Genomic DNA, 20512 nt, shown 5'->3' with positions numbered 1-20512 from the left:
GTACTTAGAAAACTTACAAATTGATCATCTATAATGGGCTTTTTAAAAACTGATGGAGCACTTTTGGGGCCAGTCTAAAAGTGATATTGTCTAAATCAATTAGAACGATAATAAAATTAAAAGTCCTTGATTCATGATAGATGTCAGGTCATTGTAGAACCGGCAGCTTTTTAACAACTTTTGTTCTTTGATAATCTATTTTAACTGGGAGCTTGCTGGATACAAATTTTAGAAAAATCATAAAATACATTTCTTCAACAGAAATAATATAAAATTGTTCCAAAACTCAAAATTCCTTTTTGACCTTTATGCCTGAGCAGTAAGTTACCCATTTAGCGGAGGTTACAATTAAGTTGTTAAAAGCTGTCCATAGAAGAATTTTTAGCTTAAAAGTTCAACTGTAACTGATCCTGAGTACCACTTAACATGTTATCTATTTTTCCAGACATTTCTAAATGTCCATAATGTAGTAGGCCAAGAAAAAGAATACCAACTCCCCTTATTTTCCACTTAGGGATGATTTGGGCTTGTAAAGTAATGTTACAAACCTGGGGAATAGGTCTCTTAAAGATAGCTAGAAATTCTTAAAGTCTCAGCTTCTATGTGAATTCAGGATTATTGCTTCAATTTTGCCTTCTGATTCTCCATTCTCCATTTACAAAGTAATATTAGGCTCGAGAATGTTATGGAAGGTCTGAGTAGGTCTAACATAGAAGTCATCATATTTACACAATCTAAAGTATTCACATCGAGAATGGAGGTAAGCAAATAAAAACTGATTAAGATATTCCTGTAGATTATTGGCCCTTAGCTCAAGACCCAGGTTTAGATGTCCTTAGAATTGTTTTGCTGGCTGCAGTTCTACAAAATTAATTGTGACAAGTGAGTTTAGTTATTTACTTCCTTCATTGAATCTAACAGCTTTATCAATGATCCAAAGTAAAGAATTTTTTTGCTTTAAATTTCCTATTGATAAAGACTTGTCAGAATGTTGACTGAACTTGGCATTCCTGTATTCTAAATGCAATAACTTACTTAATGATTGTTCAGACTATATAAAGTCCTTGAGGTTATTGAATATTTTTCTAGTATACTGAAGGAAAAGTGTGCGTCTTAGTAGTGAGGACATATTGTTATCCACAAAACAGCAAGAACAGGAGTGGGTCACTTTTAAATGTGCAAGATATGGGATATAATCTTAACCGAAATTGAGGTCAAAATGGCTAAACAGCCTACTTGTCAAGTATGTCAAAGTCCTTCAGTGTGGGAAAGTATTTGAGGCTTATGATTCTATTTAAAAAATTATCTTCTGGAAATAAACATGTATTTTCACATGTTTAACTGAAATAATCAACTATAATGAATAATAACTCTAACATAGCAGATGAGAGTCCTCTTCAGCCTTTAAAAATGTTACTACTGCTAAGCATGGTTGTACCTGCCTATAATTCCAGCACTCCATAAGGCTGAGACAGAAGGATCAAAAGCTTGAGCACAGTCTGAGCAACTTCATGATGTAATGAGACCTGTTTCAAAATTTAAAAAAAAAATTGAAAGAGGTGTTGATGTAGCTAAGTGTAAAGGCCTGGGGTTTAATTCCCAGTAAATACATACTTATACATATATACCTGCATACATACAGAGGTTTTAGGAAAACGGGAAAGAGAATGAACCAAAATCATCTGCTAATTTTTTCCCTCTTATTTTCTTGGGGCTTATTTTATTCCTTTTCATATTTTTAAGTTTAATATTTGAATTATAATTGCTTTGTTCCTTTGTTACTAATATGAGGGGTTGAAGGCTATGAACTTTCATTGAGGATTATTTTAATCATATCACATAAATTCTAATATTTAATATCTTGTCATTTAGTTTTGATTTCTTTTCATTATTTATTTATTTGTTTATTTTATTGGTTTGGTGTTTCAGTTTTCTTTTTATTTTAAAATGAAAAAAGAATAAAAATGAAGATACAGAATTTCAAAACAAAATAATAGGAGATTAACAATGGTTAATATATTGCATATTTTTATCTTCAAAGTAGCTGCTCAGGTTACAAGATATAGGCATCATTATTTATTTTTAACGAATGAGTTATTTAGATTGTGTACTCTTAACGTGGAGATACAGCTTTTTAAGTTCAACTTTAATATAGTCACACAACATGGTCTGCATTATACTAATTCTTTGAATATTTTGAGATTTGCTTTGCAGTCTAACCCTAAGTAGAGGTCACTTTTCATAATGATTGTCTGTGCATGAGAAGAGTGAGCACTTAAACACCAAGGAAAGGAGTATAATGAGATGATAGAATGGGTTACTCCAGGCCCATTCTCCCATGAGCCTCCTCCCCTGACACAAACACCACTTGAAGAACTATCCATTAAAGAAAATACAGCAGGTGGCAGTGGAAAAGGCTTGGGAAAGGCAAATGAAATTATACGGGGACTGTGGCGCAAGCAGAGAGACCAGATATGAAGCCACAGCAATAACTTAGCCAAGAGATGATGATGGAATGGATCAGAGAGGAACTGATGAAGATGTTGAGATGAAAGTGGATTTAAAAAAAATTTTGAACATATTTTAAAAGTAAAACCAATGAGATTCTTAAAGGATTGGATGTGGAGTAGGGAAAAGGATAGTCTTATCCTGAACAACTGGCCAGTAGAAATGCCACTGACTGAGGTGAAGACGTCTGTGACACAGAAAGTTGGGATAGAAGACCCAAGAGGAAGCCCTCATTTAGATACTCAAAGAGGTGGAGTAGAAAGCAGTGTAGGGGAAAGGCCTGGATTTAAGGTATAAAAAGAATTGGAAATTTGGGGCTAGATTATATCACCTAGGGCAGTGATTCTCAACTGGGGTGACCGATGTGGATGCTACTGGCCTCTGTTGGGGTTCTGATAAATACCCCATGATGCACATGACAAAGAATTCTGCAATCTAAAATATCAGTAATGCTGACGTAGGGAAAAACTGATTTTGAGTATAAGTTTCATTAAAGAAAAAGTACTGAAAGACTCAATTCTGGGGCTTCCTACTATAGATTTGAGGAGACAAACTGGAACCACCAAATAAATGGGTGTTTCTAGTGATACTGGGGAACCAGGGTACTAGTATGTTGTAGAGGTCAAGTATAGATAGTCCTTTAAAGAGCAGAATGTGATCAACCACATTAGGAGCTACAGATAGGTGAGTAAAGATCAAGGCTCATTAGATTTATCACATGGAATCATTGACAAGAACCCCACATGAGCAAGAGTAATTTCAGTGAGTGGTGTTGGCAATACTATGGCTCTGCTACTTAATAAGAGACCTTGGACAAGGTGCTTAGCATTTCTGACATTTGTTTTTTTTTTTTTTTTTTTTGGTCTTTTTCGTTTTTATCGGTACCGGGGATCGAACTCACGACTGGCTGCTTGCAAGGCAGGCGCTTATGCCGCTGAGCTAAATCCCCAGCCCCTCATTTCTGACATTTAGATTTCTCATTCATAAGATGAACATAATAATCTGCTTCATAGAATAAGGTAACATGAGCTATGTATTCCTGTATGAAGTACCTCGCTCAGAACTAGCACATAGTAGGTTTTCAAAACATGTAAGTTCTCCTTCCTTAATCTTTCATTCCTTTCCAGCTTCTTCTTCCTGAACACCTCTGCCACCACTCTCTTTCTGTCTTCCACACTACTTCAATATTTACCACACTCTAGAACTCTAGTACTGCATACAACTATTTTGTCATGAAAGCACACTTTATGACAGGAGTCATTCTGCAATTATCCTGTATTATGAACTGAAGAAAAATAAAAGTGAAGTTTTAGTAATTTTCACTTTTTTGTCTAAGGTGATACAAGGACAGAGAAAACCCAAGTAATAATTAAAAAACATACAGAGTCACAAAGCAATTTCTCATGGAGTTAACATTCCATTGTTAGGCTGAATTGTGTATTGTCTTTCTGCAATTTTGAAACTGTGCAAAACCACATCTTCTGTGCAGTACCCACATCTTCTAGATCTACAGAAGCTCTACATTATTTCCTCATATAAAACTTCTGTATACCAAACTCACAATCAACACTGAAAATCCTCAGAGAGATGTGTTGAAGAATGAGTGGTGGGAAAAGCTAGAGAAGTGGAAAATCACTCTTTAAAATGTTTTACTCAAGAATCTCCCACTGGCTCACTCTTCTCTTGGGACTTGGAAAATGATTATAATACTCTGATGATTACACAGTAAATGTAAAAAATGAATTTAATTTCAAAAGGTTAAAAGCCATATTGGGGAAAAAAGATATCAAAAATATGTCATTTTGCAGTCAATTCTCATTTCCACAAAACAAGGGACCTGAAAGGTCATCCACATAATGAGATTTTGTGCTAATTCACCAGTTAGTTACAAAATGAGCTCTGAGTCTAAGGCTGTCTGTTGATCTAGAAGCTCAGAAGGCTAAAGAGGAATTCAAGAGAAAAGAGTGTTCCTGCTGGTAGCAATGATGAATTTTAGGGGGCACTGGTTGCTCTGTGACTTTGAGGAGTGGCTGCACTGGTGGGCCCCTTTCCAAATGTACTGCTGTCCTTGAACATCATCCCATTTGAAAATATCAGGGAAGTTCGGCCCATCGGTATGTCCAAGTACAAATTTATTATAATAAGACATGAAGAGGATGCTTGAAATAAGGAGAACCAATTCTGTAGCTGAGTGGATCAGAAATTTAACAGTGAAGAACTGGAGGAAGCTTACAATTATGGGAAGCAATTCAAGGCCCTAAGAATTGAGTTTGGTCTTGTGTTCACATCTATCCTTATTTGATCCATCCACACAGTTTGGCTGATCCTGAAAGAGCTAGGTCAGGAATGGGTCCCCGTAGAAAGCTCCTGATGTCTTGAAGAAAATCACTGTGAAGATTTGATTGGCTCCCACAGGGAGAAAATGGCTTTGAATCATGGTGAATAACAATTGAGGCTATGGAGAAAGTGAACTCTCCTCCCACTGAGGACTTGCATCCCTAGTACCATGAAATCCACCACTGGAGGTACAAAACATGTGATGTACCCATAGATCAACTGCTGTGATCTGAAGCTTCCAGGATGTTCTGGAGAGACTTCTTCCCAGCTAGAATGAAAGATTGCTCCTAAAGTAATGAAAGCCAAAACCTCCATGATATCTGCTCATGGAAATAGCAGTAGAACTTTCCTGAAATATTTGGAAGTTATCTCAGATAACGACATCATCAGTATTAGTTTTCCTGCTGGATTCCCCATTCTCCTGGAGCTAGATGAGAACGTAACGTTATCGGGCCTCATCAGTTTCTGGGTGACCAAGTGGCCATCCAGGCAGACATGAAGAAAGTGCACAATCAAGGAAAAGTGAAATAAATCAAGATATAAAGATTTTCTAGGGTAGATGCAAAAGAAATGCCATATGGTGTTTTATGGGTATTAATTTCTTTCTTTTTCCCCAAATTTTCCATATTTTTCCAAGACTAAGTGGTAGAGTCTGTGTAAGTTGATCTTGATCCAGGTTATGCTTAAGGATGCGTAAGTGCTTATGTGATAAGCCTTAGGGGTTAGCTTTCCTGCTAATCCACTTTGAGTTCTTCATCAACCTAGCAACCAATGGGGGTTAGTCAAAGCTACTTTGTTAGTTTCTAAAATGAGAAAGTAATAAATGGAGACAAAGTCTAACGTGTTCATCATTCAATAAATCATTATTTAGTCACTATCAATGTAACTATTCCAATAAATAATTCACTTTTTAATTTCACAATATAGTATTTCTAAGATAATAATGAGGGTTACTAGATAATGTATAATAAGTATTCATTACTAGTCTTTTCTTTTAGGAAAGGAATGCTTGAGTAGTTGAGACCAGAAGTTCATTAAATGGGAGAGTCACAGATGAGTTCCTTCAAAAAGGCTAACCAACCCACTAACAAGCCCCTTTTTCCCTAGTCCAGAGTCATCCTTCGTTTTGTGTTCAGTAAAATTCCACTTCAGTCAATAGAATGAGCAGGAAAGAGTCAACTTGAGCAGACTGATAGAGTCAATCTCTTTTTTGGTTTTTGTTTACTGAACTTTAATCTTTGAGTACTTACAGTTGGTTTACAAATTAAGATTCTGTATTGAAAATGAAAACAAAAGATAAATTTATAATTTAAAATTAGATCCTTTGACTCAGCCCCAGGTAATCTCCAAGTATCATTATTCTTTGCCAAGTCCATAAAGGATATACTTGTCTCTCTACCTCTGCATCTACCATGTTTCACTGAACCTGAAAAACATTTCACTCACATTTTAGTGCACTGGAAATCAGACAACACTTTACAATCAAAGTCATGTTCTATTGCTGTTGATCAGTGCTGCCCAGGGGATCAATTCCAGTGGAGGACATCTTCACCTATCCTGTCCAGCACAGCCATCACTAGCCATGTGTGGCTCAATTAAAGCGGTTGATTCAATTCAAGAAGTAAACTTTTAGATTTGTTTTGGTTTTTATTTTTATTGTTTTAATTTTTAAAAACTACATGTGTCTATAGCCGCCATATTAGACAACAAAGATATAAGTCAAAATTTTCTAGGTGGGATTTACATCTGTTCCTTCACTCACTTGAGGAATTACCAACTTGAAATTTATAATTAAATTTTCTGCTAGAGGTTTTGTGGTTGCTCTAGTATTGTGAATTCAGGCTGTGTCCCTGATTATTAGCTTTGTTCCAAATTCTCATGAAAGATTCTTTTCCTCAATGTAGCCAATGCCAAATTGAGATGTGTACATTTTTCTGCTGTCCCTTTAAGCATAGAAGGTCCCTTCCTCATTCATTCATATGTTCAAAGAGTGTCCCAGAGTGATACAGAAGACTTTTGTTAAATTCCCCATTTGTATGTTTTTATTTCATAGTGAAAACTGAAATAATGATGTGCCCTCCAATCAGTAATAACTTAGAATCAATGAAATAGGACAATATAATTTCTGACGCATTGTAAGAACTTAATAAACATTTATTGAAATAGAGCAGGAAATAAACCATAAATTGTGTGTCAAAGAGGGACTAGTTCTGGGAGTATTGATTCCGTGATTCCCTGGGAAGATTAAATGCACTGTTGGCATTTGTTTGATTGGAAGAAGGGAGAGATTGGAAAGGGAGAATATATGATATCCTGGTAAGGTGCAGGGAGAAAGGTGTACTCATCGTTTATGAGTGGAGAGACATTATCTTGAACTGGACTGAACCTGGCTTGCATAGGGTAAGGACCAGAAGCTAAAGACAGTGTTTTCATGAGTTTCCATGCGCAAGAACTATTGTTTAAGATGAAAGAGAATGAGGAAAATATGGAAACCTGACAGGCTTTCTAGAGAACATAGCTATTTGTTACTCTAATTATAGTTCATAGGTCTGCTACTAGAAAGAAACTGTTAAGTTGAGAAAGATATATTAAGAGGCTCTGGAAGAAGGGGTCTATTTTCTGTGGTGAGGAAATAAGACCTTTTATTTTCCACTGAAACCGCAGGTTTCTTCTCCACAAGGGATGACCCAGGCAGTCTCTACAGGCAGCCACATTCCTAGGAACACAGACCTCAGCTGCAGCCAGAGTGATATGTATTTCTACTGCATAGAATGAGAAAGCCAGGCCCTGCAGGGAGATGTACCAGTGGGATGTAGGCATAGGGAAAACAGCTAGAGTCTGAACTGCGCTACTTGATGCATGGACAAGTGGTACTGATCAGAAAGATGTTTCAAAGTAACAACATCTAAACAGACTGACAGAACACAGACAGACACATGTAGCGGAGAGTAAAGCAGAGCCAGACACTCAAAGCTAAGCGGCAGCCTGCAAGAGCTACAGAGTGACAAACAAAGGCATGCCAGACGGGAAGAAAAATAACCACACCCCCTTTACTTCCACCCTTGGAACCTAGAGCAGTGCTAATACAGAGTCGATGTTCATTACCTACTACATGAATGAATAGGATCAACAAAATAGACTTAGGATGTTGGAAACGGGCCTCTAACTCAGCCAGTACTTCTCCAGCTTCAATGGGCATACACAGCACCCCTGGAAGCTCCCTTAATGCAGATTTTGGTTCCATAGAACTGGGGTAGGGAATGAACCTCTGGCTTCTAGCATATTCATCCTCACAACATGCTGAAATCATACTGATCCACACTACAGTCTGAGTAACAAGGGCCTTTACCCACAGAGTGCACTAGCATTTTAAAGGCATAAGTCAGTTTCAGGAGAGAGAATTGAAATTGGAAACTGAAAAAGCAGATGCCAGGGGTAAGGAGAGGAAATCAGGGCAAAGAAAATAATTCTGTGGAGATGCGGCTTTGGAAATCTTCTGTGACCTCTCAAGCCCATCAAGAGGAAAGTTTAGTGGCCCAGAATTACTTGTGTGATTGAGAGGTGGTAAGTGTTTTAAGTTGCTTATTCATAGTATTCATCAAAACTTTATACTATAAGCAAAAATCGTCATCCTATGATAGATTTCATTTCAATATATTCTGTCTGGGGTGGTTTTTTTTTTGCATTAGAGGTTTTTTTTAGTTTAAGCCTATCACTAAAGTAGAGTTTAATGATATAAAAAACTGATATAATAGCAGGTATGCAGCAAGTATAAAAATAGGAACTCTATAGATATTGTGGGCATAATTATTGGATTCACCCTTTGCAGTCTCATTTAATATCTGGCCCCTCTATCCTTGAAGCTGTTATCTTCTATGAAGTACAGCATGTGGTCAAGGTTAAAGATAATGCTCCTGTCTCTTCTAGACATGCATCACTTTGGCCACCAAGCAACAGACCAAGGTAATAATGCAACGTGATGAGCTATGATGAGCTTATGTTTTGTGAGACCAGCATCTTCAGCATGGTGGGCAGTGGGGAACCACTATGGTGGTAGAGTTCACTGACTTTAGTGTGAGCCTTGCAGATTATTCTCTCCCTGTCACTGTGCAGAGGAAAGTCATTGCTGACATGCCTTGCAAAATGCCCACCCTCTCCTGTACCCCCTTTTCTCATATTGTAAGACTGTTCCTTACAAACCAACACATTCCATTTTCCATAGTTAAGGATTATCATACAATATTCCTAGAATTAATTTTAAAAAAAGACAGTTGCAATTTCTCAGGGACAATGACCTAGAAGATACCTGAAGCAGTAACATCAAGAGAGCTAAGAGCATATAACAGTAGGAAAGGTACTGGAAAAGAGCACTGTCCCTGGAAGTTATAAGAAACAGAGATTCCACAGGCCTCACAGTCAAGGGTAGAAATTAGAGTTTATGTGCTCCAGTGGTAGTTTTACATCAAGATCAGTATTGTCATCTTTCATCATAGGTCATAGTTAAACCCTATACAGGTTTTTCTTAAGGATTCACCTGAATATTAAAACCTCCCTACTTTATCTGTGACAATAAGAGGCAAAAGCCATTTGATGATGGTATATAAGTTCCCTACTGCTGCTGTAACAAATTACTGCAAACTTGGTGGCTTAAAAACAACACAAATTATACTCACTGCAGCAACACATATAGTAAAACAACATAAATTATTATCTTGCACTTCTAGAGATTAAAATTCAACTTCTTTACAGGCTGAAATAAGTATCAGCAGAACTGTATTCCTTCTGGAGACTCTAGGGAAGAATTAACTTCTTTTCCTTTCCCAGATTCTGGAGATTGTCTGCATTCCTTAGCTTCTGACCCATTTCTAGCAGTCACATCATTCAGATCTCTGCTTCTATCATTATATCTTCTTCTCTAATTCTCACCCACCTGCCTCCTTCTTATAAGGACTCTTGTGATTAAACTGGGCTTTCTTGGAATAATCCAGGATAATCTTCTTATTACAAGATACTTAATCACATATGCAAAATCTATGAAAGGTAAAATACTCATGAATTTTAGGGAGTGAACTGTAACATATTTGAGGAATCATTTCTGCCTACCATAGATAGTATATTCACTGAAGACCAAAAAATTAACATCCATCTGGCCTGGAAGTAAATAATAACTTAGGACCCCAACAGTTCAGGAGAAGTGGCCTACTGTGCCCAAAGAAAAATGACTGACCCTACCAGTTTTATCAATTCGAAACCTTTGAAAACTTTAGCATAACTTATTTTTCCAAGAAACTGTCTTTAAATGATTTTATGGCAGTAGATCATCATCATGATGCTTTTAATCAGCCAAACAATTACAGCAATTTTTGTGTTCTGACTACAAGGACATGGTGGTTGGCTGCTCTCCCAGAAACCCTCTCGCAGCTCTTTCCACCTATGGGTATTGTGAAAATTAACCTTGATACATTATGTAACGAAGCTCTCTTGTGGTGCTCACACCCAAGGGAACATGGAAGAATTGCCATTCACAGCTTTTGTCCCACAGGAGGGTTTGATTGTGAGCTGCACCCTATGGAACTTTGGACCAAAATGCTGTAGAAAGATTGAAGAGTTTTAAGTGTCTGTCACTTCTACATCTGTCCATCCCTTCCACCTTCCTCTCTAATCCCTTGTCAAGGCGATGTGGTACATGCAAGTTTCCTTAAACCATTTGAAGAATTTACTATGGTGTGTATTCAACAAGCACGTTCCCAGAACCCTCATTTAGGAATTCTGAATCTCTAAGTTTTGACATGGGGCTTAGTATCTATATGTATAATAAGCACCCTCAAGTGATTCTTACTTTCAGGCATAGATAAAAGAGACTGACGTGATGAAGCAGGATAGGTTTACAAACTGAGCTTTAAAATGAGGCACCTTGAGCAAACTGGTAAATTTGGACAAGTTACTTGGCCACTCCGAACTGTACAATGAAGATTCCATGAGCTATAGGGAGAATAGAATAGGATTATATGCACCTTTCACTAGACACAGAGCCTTGAGTCCAAGAACTGTGAATTATTCTCCCTTTCTTATTTTCTTTCCTTCTTATTCTCTCTCCTCTCCTGTCCTCTTCTCTTCCTCTTTCTCCGTCTCTCTCTGTCTGTCTGTCTGTCTCTGTCTCTGTCTCTGTCTCTGTCTCTGTCTCTGCCTCTCTCCCCTTTCCCCTTCATGTCCATGTCTCTCTTCACAGTACCTGTCCCTACTATTTCTGATCTGGGAGATGTTGACTGACTCTGCAAATATCATAGAATGTCAACCAGCAATGCTGGTTAATCCCTTTGCCAGGGCTTTCTCCATCCACCCACTTATCAACTTCATTGGAGAGGCCACTATACTAGGGCCTCCTTTTCTCCTTAAGGTGACAGTAACAAGTTCAAAATGAAGATTAAGGTCTCTACTTTATAACTGGTGGCAGTAGTCACCCAGAGCCTTGTGATCCATTGTCTCTACTTCCCACACTCCTCACATCATAGCAAAGTGCTGAAATATCAAAGTGTGCCCCCCCGCCCCGCCCAGTAACATAAGAGGATCCTTTAGAAATTGCAGACTTGTGGACCATACCCAGACATACTGAATCACAAATTCTGGGAATGAGGCCTAGAAATCTGCATTTTTGAATCCTTAGAAGATTCAGATGTAGTTTCATTTGAGACTCATTACCCTGTGGAATCACCCATCAGCCATCTCCTGAGGTAACTTCCCCATATATCCAACTTTCTGTGGCTTAGAATACCACTCACCTGTCTACAGAATGCTTAGGCATCCACCCACCACCCTGTTACCTTATTTTATTACTTTATTAGTGCATACATATTACAGAGAACAATGTTCATTTTGTCACATTCACATATGCACATAACATTCTTTGATCATTTCTATTACCCTCTTTTGTTCTTCCCTTCCCCCAAATCCTTTCCCCTTCTCTGATAGCCTCTCTTCTACTTTCATGTCATTTTTTCCCTTTTCCTGGATTCTATAAATAGAAGAAAATAAGTGACATTGTCTTTCTGTTAATTTACCTCATCTTACCCTTTTTCCCTCCAACTTTCTTCACTCTCCAAGCATCAAATTACTATCTCATTCTTTAAAATCTCCTCTCTTTGAACTTTGAAGTATAATAACCTTGTAAATGGGAGGCCCCTGGCCCAGTATCTCTGCCAAGGGTAGTGGCTCATTGTAAGTCAAAGGCAGTAACACGGGGCTCCATTGACTGCCGTGTGCAATTTTGAGGTCATGGCCAACATCAGTGAATAAGGGTTGTTGATATACGGTACTGAGGCCAGAAGGGGTAGAACCGGCATAAAAGTCTCCATAAAAGCCTTCTCTGATAAAGGCTCCCCACAGCTTCATGTTAGAATTGAAGAGATTGAGACCCAGAAAGACAGAATGACTTATCTAAAGTCTCATTGCTGATTAATGGCAGAGATGCAACTTGAAAGCAGAAATTACTTCCAGTACTCTTTCTACAGCACCACAGGAACTTTCGTTGTGTCCTACTTTGTTCTCTCCCTTCCTCCTTTCCACCATTAGGTGACCACCTTTGCGTTGGTCATTAACACATTAACCACAAGAGAAAGTGAGAGAAGGTGCAGAGTCACTGAGTGGACTCCTCTTTAGTTGAGGTCTTAGAGCAGGCAGAAGCCAGTGGCTCCGTTGCCACGTGAGAGTGACTATTCCTTTTGGTTTTTTTCCTTCCTTATTTACTTTTGTCAACACCTTTCTCTTGGCATCTATTAAAGTCAAACATTTTATAAACCCTGAGGATACAGCAGTTGATGAAACAACAATACAGTGTCCTCATAGTTTTTGAATTCTGGTAAGGGAAGCACACAGAAAACAAGCAGAATATATCACATGTTAGAAGGTGATGATTCTTATGGAGGAAAAATTAGCAGGTAAGAGGGACAGATGCAGTACAGAGGAAAGCAATTGTCAGGAGGATGAACAGGGAAAGCCTCCTCAGAAAGTGATATATTAAAGCAAACCAGGCAAGAAAGGATCTAGCCCTGCCAAAATCTGTGAGAAGTGTTTTAGGCAGAGGAAGCACAAGTACTGAGTCCTTGTGGCAGGCACATTCCAGGCAGAGTGGAAGAGGAGTCAGGAGACCATTGTGGACAGAGCAGTACAAGTGAGCAGAGGGTGGTAAGGGCTGCTGTCAGTGTTGGTGGTGGACCACATATGGAGGCTCTTGTACACCAATATGGGGTCTCCAAGACGTTCCCAGTCCCTTTGGGATGCTTATTCTAAATGTCTTCTGTCTGAGCCTCTTTAATTTGTCTCCCTGTTTTACCAACCACTGTAGCTCCTTCTTGCATAATTACCATCTTGCCGACATACTCTACTGGGGCAGAGCATTTTATTCCCATTCATGAGAAGCCACTTCACAGTCTTTTGCATTGTGTTTCCTGCTCTTGCACCTGTCACACATTCTCAGAGGTCACACCATAGTGCTTACCATGAAACATCCCTCAGTGTCTTGAAACTAACATGCCCCAGAATGTGATGGTCCTGAACCCCAACAAGCCCTTACCTAGGAATCACTTATTCTTCAATCAGTAGACATAGGTCAACGCTTGTTTCCTGTCCCCTCAACAGTGGACACTCCATGAATACATGTAGATTTGATGAGTGTCCAAAGCACTGAGAATATGCTGCGAGAAGGTACAGGTGCCAGATATTGTAAACACACAGGCGGAAACTGAAGGATAGTTACCATTTAACATTTTCTGAAGCATATTGAATAGTAAGCAAGGAAATGAGTTAGACATACGCAGTTAATAATAATATGTTGTGTATTTCAAAATTGCTAAAAGAATAGACTTTTTTTACGTCCTCATCACAGAACACTCTTAAATCAGAAAGGTAATAGATATGCTAACTACATTGTTTGACTCTACAATGTAGATCAAAATAATATTTTGTATCTTATATACAATTATTCTTTATAAATTCAAAACAAATTTCAAAGTTCACTTAAATATACCTTTATTATCATTCATTTCTGCCTTTAGTGTTGCCCTGTCTCCTCACTAACCCTGACACTCCTCACTCTGTACTTTGCCTGCTCACCTAAAGTCGCTCATTGAGAAATCCCCTCTTTATCCAGTATTTATCTTATATTCTATTATAAAATGATATTTTCCATACTCTGACTTCTACTCCCATCACACACTAAATTATAAGCTTCTGAACAACAGGTACCATGGTCTATTATCTTCTTATTATCTTTGTATCATTAGCATTTAACTCAGTATGTGACACAGTAGTTATACAGGAAATGGTGAATGAATGAATAACTTGAGTGGTGATGGTTAATGTTGGTGTCAAACAGAAAACTCTGAAGAAAGTGATCACAGTGCTCAAGCTACCAATCAGAGTGAGAGCTTTCAATTTCATTGAGTTTTGAAATGGCTTGCTGGAAATCAAAGTTACCAACATTAAAAGGAACTCCCTTTATAATCCAATGGAAAGTCTGAGAATCTGAAGAAAGCTCTCATGGTTGCTACACAAGAAAAGACATAGATCTTAAAATGAACCTTTGTGATAGTTCAAAGACTGTAGCATGGGGCAAGGTGAAGGTTTTGATAAAGATTAACATTTCTATTGAAATTTTAGTCTACCAATTATTTGAAAATAACCTATCCATTTTAAAGGCATCTGGATTACAAGTCAAGAGTATCTGTTTGTATCTGTTTTCAAAAAATAGCTTATCTCTCTGAGCTTTAGCATCTTTTATTAGTGAAATAGAAATAGTGCTGCCCAACTATTGTGACTGTTAAGAAAGGGTTGTTGACAACATCAAATTGACAAGAGGCCAGAGCTGGAACTATTGTAAATGACACCACAAAGTTAGTGATTAAATTGGTCAACAAGGCAACATTTTGCTGTCTCTAAACTAAGAACAGATGAAGTTTTCTAAAATGTTATTATAAATAACTTTTGTGGTGTTGGTTAAGTGATTTATCCCACAACCTCAGTTTTGATTTGATTTGACTTGATTTCTCCTAGAGGTTGAACTCAGAGTCTTTTCACTGAGCTACATTGACAGCCCTATTTTTTTTTCTTGAGACAGAGTCCTCCCAAGTTGCTATATTTCTCAGGCAAAGCTCAAATTTGCAATCCTCTTGCCTCAGTTTCCCAGAGATTATAGGAGAGCACTACCACCCCCTGCAATGTCAATTTTCTCATCTTCAAAAGTAGACATTCAGCTGAGTGTGGTGGTATATTTCTGTTATCCCAGAATTCTGAGTGGCTAAGGCAGGAAAACTGTAAATTCTAATGGATCTCGGGAAACTTAGCAAGACCATACCTAGAAAAAGACTGGAGATGTGTCTCAGGGCAAAGACCGTAGGTCAATGATGGTGAACCTTTTAGAGAGCAAGCCCCCAAACTGCAATCCCAGATTCACTTATTTATCACAAGGCACCAACGCTGCGATTAAACCTGGATATTTCCCAGCCATGCAAAAGCTCAGTGAACTCACAGCTAATGAGTACTGGCTGGTGACATCAATGCCTGGAACAGCTACTCCTTTCTGAGCATGCACATGGCCCCTATGCGTGCTGTTGCCCACTGCCCTGCCACTGGAGGAGCGCTAGGTAACTTGAACCACATAACTGATAGAGGGGACTCTGCTGTGGGTTACAGCATGTGTGCCATAAGTTTGCTGCTGCTACACTGGGTCCAATTCCCAATACCATGAAATAATAGAATCAAAGAATTTTTAGAATGGAATGGTTCACAAATCACCATTGAGCAATCACATACTAAGATTTCTGTGATCAGTTTGACACAAGGTGTAACAAATTCTCACTTAGTGGAGAATAGTAGGTTTCTTGGCACTTACCAGAATAATGCTTGGACCCTATCAATCTGCCCTGAGTGGCATAAGGTATTGAAATACATTGTCCTCTGGTTTGTGCTATAGCTGAGCTTGTTAGCAGGATATCCCTAACCCTTGTTATCCCTAGTGGACCCGAGAAATTTGAACAAAGCTTTACAAAAAGTTGGCAGGGCTAATTATTTATAGATACAGCTCATCAAAGGCTTTGTGCTTTCTTTGTGGTAGAGGCTGATCTCCCTCACACTTACTCATCTTTTCTCTTTTATGTTCAGTCTGCTTCTTAATTCCTTGCATTTTTATGTGCTTTCAGTTCTAATGAATTCAAAGCTGTGCAGATGTTACCTTACTGATCCATCAGTTGAAAGGATCAGCAGTTGAGAGGGTTGGGGGGAGGAAAGAAATACTACCCCAATTCAGCACATAGAAAATCTGAGCCAAAAGACCTAAGAAGAAAGTTAGAGGGTGAAGTCACTGATCATCAGCTGTATATGAGATCTGCCCCTGGTGGCTTTCCAGGGGAGTTCATATTGGCTAGGCTACTCATGTTAAAAGAAATTTGGGTTACCTCTAACATGGGAGGGTGATGGAAGAATTCACCCGAAAACAAAATGTGCAAATGGGAATTGTGCTATACCACCGAGACTCCAGGAACAGCTGAACAGCCAAATCATAACAGAACTTATTAAATAGTTCGAGAATCTTAGAAGCATTCATAATTCAGAGCCGCCTTTGCAACTGGGTCCTTTGACCAACCTCCTAAGCAGCAGGGATTCACAGTTATTCTCATGCTCCTCCATTATGATAGTTCTGCTATTCTCCGTCTGTTCTTCAGCTCCTCCTCCTGTGACGTACTACAATAATTCAAAATTTTCCTCTGTATCAAGTTCTGATCTTTCCAGTTAATCTCCATGGTCCATGAGGACCATTTGATTCAACTAGTGGTACTTCTGCACTGAGTCACCTCAAGAACTCCTGGCCAACTTTCATCTTGCTTGTCCTTAGACAAGTTGACTATTTTTTGTTTTTTATCGGGGGAGCATGATGTAGAAGTTTACATTTAAAAAAAAACCCTCAGAAGGACGCTGAGGGAGTAACAGACACCCTGAAATCTAATCTGCCCAGTAAAGCAAGCTTTCAACCTCCAGGCTACAGATGAGTACTGGGCAGTAAGAGGTCAGTCACAGAAAGAGGTGAGCGTTGGGCGAGGGTTCTTTCAGGTTTATAACCACTCCTCATCGCTGGCATAGCCACCTGAGTTTCATCACCAGCAGCTGCATCAGATTCTCATAGGGTGTGAGCTCTGTTATGATCTGCACATGTGAGATCTAGGTTGCACTCCATTAAATCAACCTAAAACCATCTTCACTCCCACGTTTCCCTGACTTTGTCCATGAAAAAAACTGCCTTTCACAAAACCGGTCCCTGGAGCCAGAAAGGATGGGGTCTGTGCTAAATAAAACATTCAAAGTCAGCACTATAATAGAGCCTGAGATGCCTAAACTAATTTTCTTTTATATAAGAAACTAAATTCCCTTTTATATAAGAAACTATGATCAATAAAAGTAGACTCCATTTTTAAAAACTTCTAAGAGGTTTTAGAAGCTTTTTTATGTACCACTTTATTATCTTACGATTCATTCTATGCACCTCTGTCATTTTTTGAGTAAGGGTCCTTTAATTAATGGAATTCCTAATGTGTGAAAATACTGTTTGTCAAAATGTAGTAGTTGTATAACTTGTAAGGATCATCTGTCGTATAAAGTGATGCACAGCAATTCAAGGCTGCATTTGATTCAACTAGTGGAGCTTCCATTGTGCTGTTTTCTACAACCAGCTGTTGCAAAACTGGGAGCAGTGGGTTATTCACTAATAAAAAGCTATCTGAGCTAAGTAGAATAATGCAAAACATGAATGACCAGTTTAGCAAAGAATTAGGTCCATGAAAAGATCCCAAACAGAAACCCAAGAAATTAGCAGTTTTATTGAATGTATAGACAGCAGAAGTGATGATTGTGTGGACAGAATATGAGAATTGAAAGGTAGCAATGCTTTCAAATACCAATTAATCAGAGATACTTGAAAATGAGAGAACATTAAATATGAATCCAACTGATGGTACATAATGCAAAGAAGACTAAGTTTAATTGGAAGAAGTGAATAGTTAGATGACAGCACAAAGGGCCATAAAAAAACTATTTACAGAAATTCTGTTATTACTTATCATGTATTAATTCACTTGGTTTTATTATGTCAGCATTCATATAATCTAATAGCATTTTTTTTGCTTTCTTTTCAGTAAAATAATTCATTTTCTTTTTCTTTTTTTAAATTTTGTTCATCAGAACATCCAGGAAAATGTTAAATAGTATTTACAGTAGTATGCATCTCCATCTTATTTTTGAAATTTAATGTTACACCTTTTCATATCTTGCTTGCTGAAAATTTCATTAAAGGTAACTTCTGTAGTTTACAAAGCTCTGTGTTATAAAAATTGGCTATAAATATTGAACTTAAAATAAAAAGGAAATTATAGAAGAAAACTATACTAGGAAAGAATTAAACATCAGATAAGCGAGGCATATGAAATCTCAAGTAAGTGCAATGAAAATAGAATCTCTCAATGACATATTCATAGTCAAAATCTCAGAAGGGGGCAGAATCTTTAAAAAACTGTTAGAGAAAAGCAGCAAATTGCTCATAAATGTAAACCCATTAGAATTACATCAGACTTTTTAACACAAACTTTAAAGTCCAAGAGACTTTGGAGTCAAGCATTTCAGGCCTGAAAGGAAAACAGCTTCCAATCCAGATTTACATATCCTGCAAAACTTTCTTTCAGAATTGATTAAGAAATAAAGTATTTTTCTGACAAAGAGCATCTCAAAAAATTCATGGCTACGAAACTAGTCATTCACAAACATCTCAAGGATATCCTAAGAGACAAAGGGAGCCAACACTGCCAAAGTATCTAATAGAATGAGTTTGTCAGGCAGGATGAGCTGTTTAAGCAGAAAGGAGAAGGAGAGAAAATCAGCAACAGGAGAATACTAATATGACAGAATAAAGTCAGAACTTTAAAGTATAACTCTCAAGGTGATTGGTCCCAATTCCTCCTTCAAAAGAACATATTGGTAAAGTGGATGAAAAAACAAAACCCTGTGATATGCAATATACAACAAACACATTTAGTCACAAAAGAGATGTACAGATTGAAAATCAAAGGATAAAAAACAATACTCCGTGCAACAGGAATCCAGAAAAAAGGAAAAGTAGTTTCCTAATTTCAGACAAAGTGATTTTTAAGCCAAAACTGATGAGAAGAAAATCAGTACATACTGATTAAGGAAATCATACAACAATAAATGATAACAACTATAAACATATATGCACCAAACACTGGCATGTCCAACTTCATAAAACAAACACTACTTGGAATAAAAGATCAGATAAACATCAAGACAATCATAATGAAAATCCTCAATAGCCACTGTCACAAATGCAAATCAATTAGACAAAAAGTCAACAAAGAAAAGTCAGAGTTGAACCAAACCTTTAAACAAGCAGACTTAATCTACAGTGTTTCACTCAATGAAAAGACTAAACATTTTCCTAAGCATTACACGAGACTTTCTCCAAAATAGACCATGTATTAGCCCATAAAGAATGCTTAAATTAGTGCAAAAGACACTTTATGGGACGTAGTGTGACATTTCAGTACATAAACATATTGGATTATTGGCATATCTATGATGGCAAACATCATTCACTTATTTTATGAACATTCAAATTCATCTCCACTATTTATACATATTTAATTAATTGTTATTAATTGTTGTTAACCTTAGTTATTCATTATGCTATAGAGCATTAGAAATCATCCTTCTTATCTAACTGTATCCTTGTGTCTATCAACCATTTTCTCATCCTCCTCTTTCAGACTTTTCCTAAGCTCTGGTGGTCACTATTCTATTCTCCACTTCAGGTTCAACCTTTTAGCTTCCACATCCAAGTGGGATCGTGCAGCATTTGTCTGTTTGTACCTAATTTGTTTCACTCAATAATGTCCTCTAGTTTTATCCACATCTCCATAAATGACAGAATTTCATTCTTTTTAAAAAACTTTTTATTACTGTATGTTTGTAGCATATGCAGTTTACAATCATCTTGTGGAGTGGGTGTAGGTCCATAACACAATCCTTTTTTTTTTTTTTAAATCTCCTTTCCCTTTCCTCCCTTCCCTACATGCTCCACTAACTTCCCCTTTTCCTGTTTTCTTTTCCTTCATATCTGTGACATAGAATGTTTTTATTCAGAGATTATTGTGTTCCTATACATGACATATCTTTATTCTACTCATTCTTTCTCACTTCTCACCCTTAGTCTCTTGAACCACTTCCTGTTTGCCAGAGGTCCATCTTTCTATCTCCTTCTATTTATTCTGTACCAATCTGTTTGTATTTTGCCTTACTTAAATATTCTGATAAACATACAGATTTTCTATCCATTCATCTATCCGTAGGCATGTAGGTTGATTCTATAATCATGCCAAAAGTGAGTGGTGCTGCAATCAGCATATAGGTACAGATGTCTCTTCAACATACTGATTTCAGTTCCTTGGAATTTATGTACCCAGTGGTGGGATTTCTGATAGTTATATTTCTAGTTAAATATAAGACTTCAGTGGTAAGCCCCTTGCTTTGATTAGGATGATGTTTGGGCTTTGCAGGAAAAAAATTGGTACAATTCTGACTCAGAGCCAAAAGGACTAATCAGATGCCCTCAATA

At 37.6% G+C, this 20512-nt stretch overlaps 1 protein-coding gene and 1 pseudogene across 3 annotated transcripts in view; both read left to right on the top strand.

The window, feature by feature from the left end:
• Positions 1–20512, top strand: part of Cpne4 (copine 4) — a 501318-nt gene that overhangs the window by 399884 nt on the left and 80922 nt on the right. The window lies entirely within an intron of this gene.
• LOC100725773 (bisphosphoglycerate mutase-like) lies at positions 4625–5376 on the top strand (annotated as a pseudogene).

Source organism: Cavia porcellus, unplaced genomic scaffold, assembly GCF_034190915.1.
Source record: "Cavia porcellus strain 051 isolate PalLab524CR breed Dunkin Hartley unplaced genomic scaffold, mCavPor4.1 scaffold_5, whole genome shotgun sequence".
Classification (NCBI taxonomy): Eukaryota; Metazoa; Chordata; class Mammalia; order Rodentia; family Caviidae; genus Cavia; species Cavia porcellus.
The sequence above is the reverse complement of the archived record's forward strand: the minus strand, read 5'-3'. Positions and strand labels throughout refer to the sequence as shown.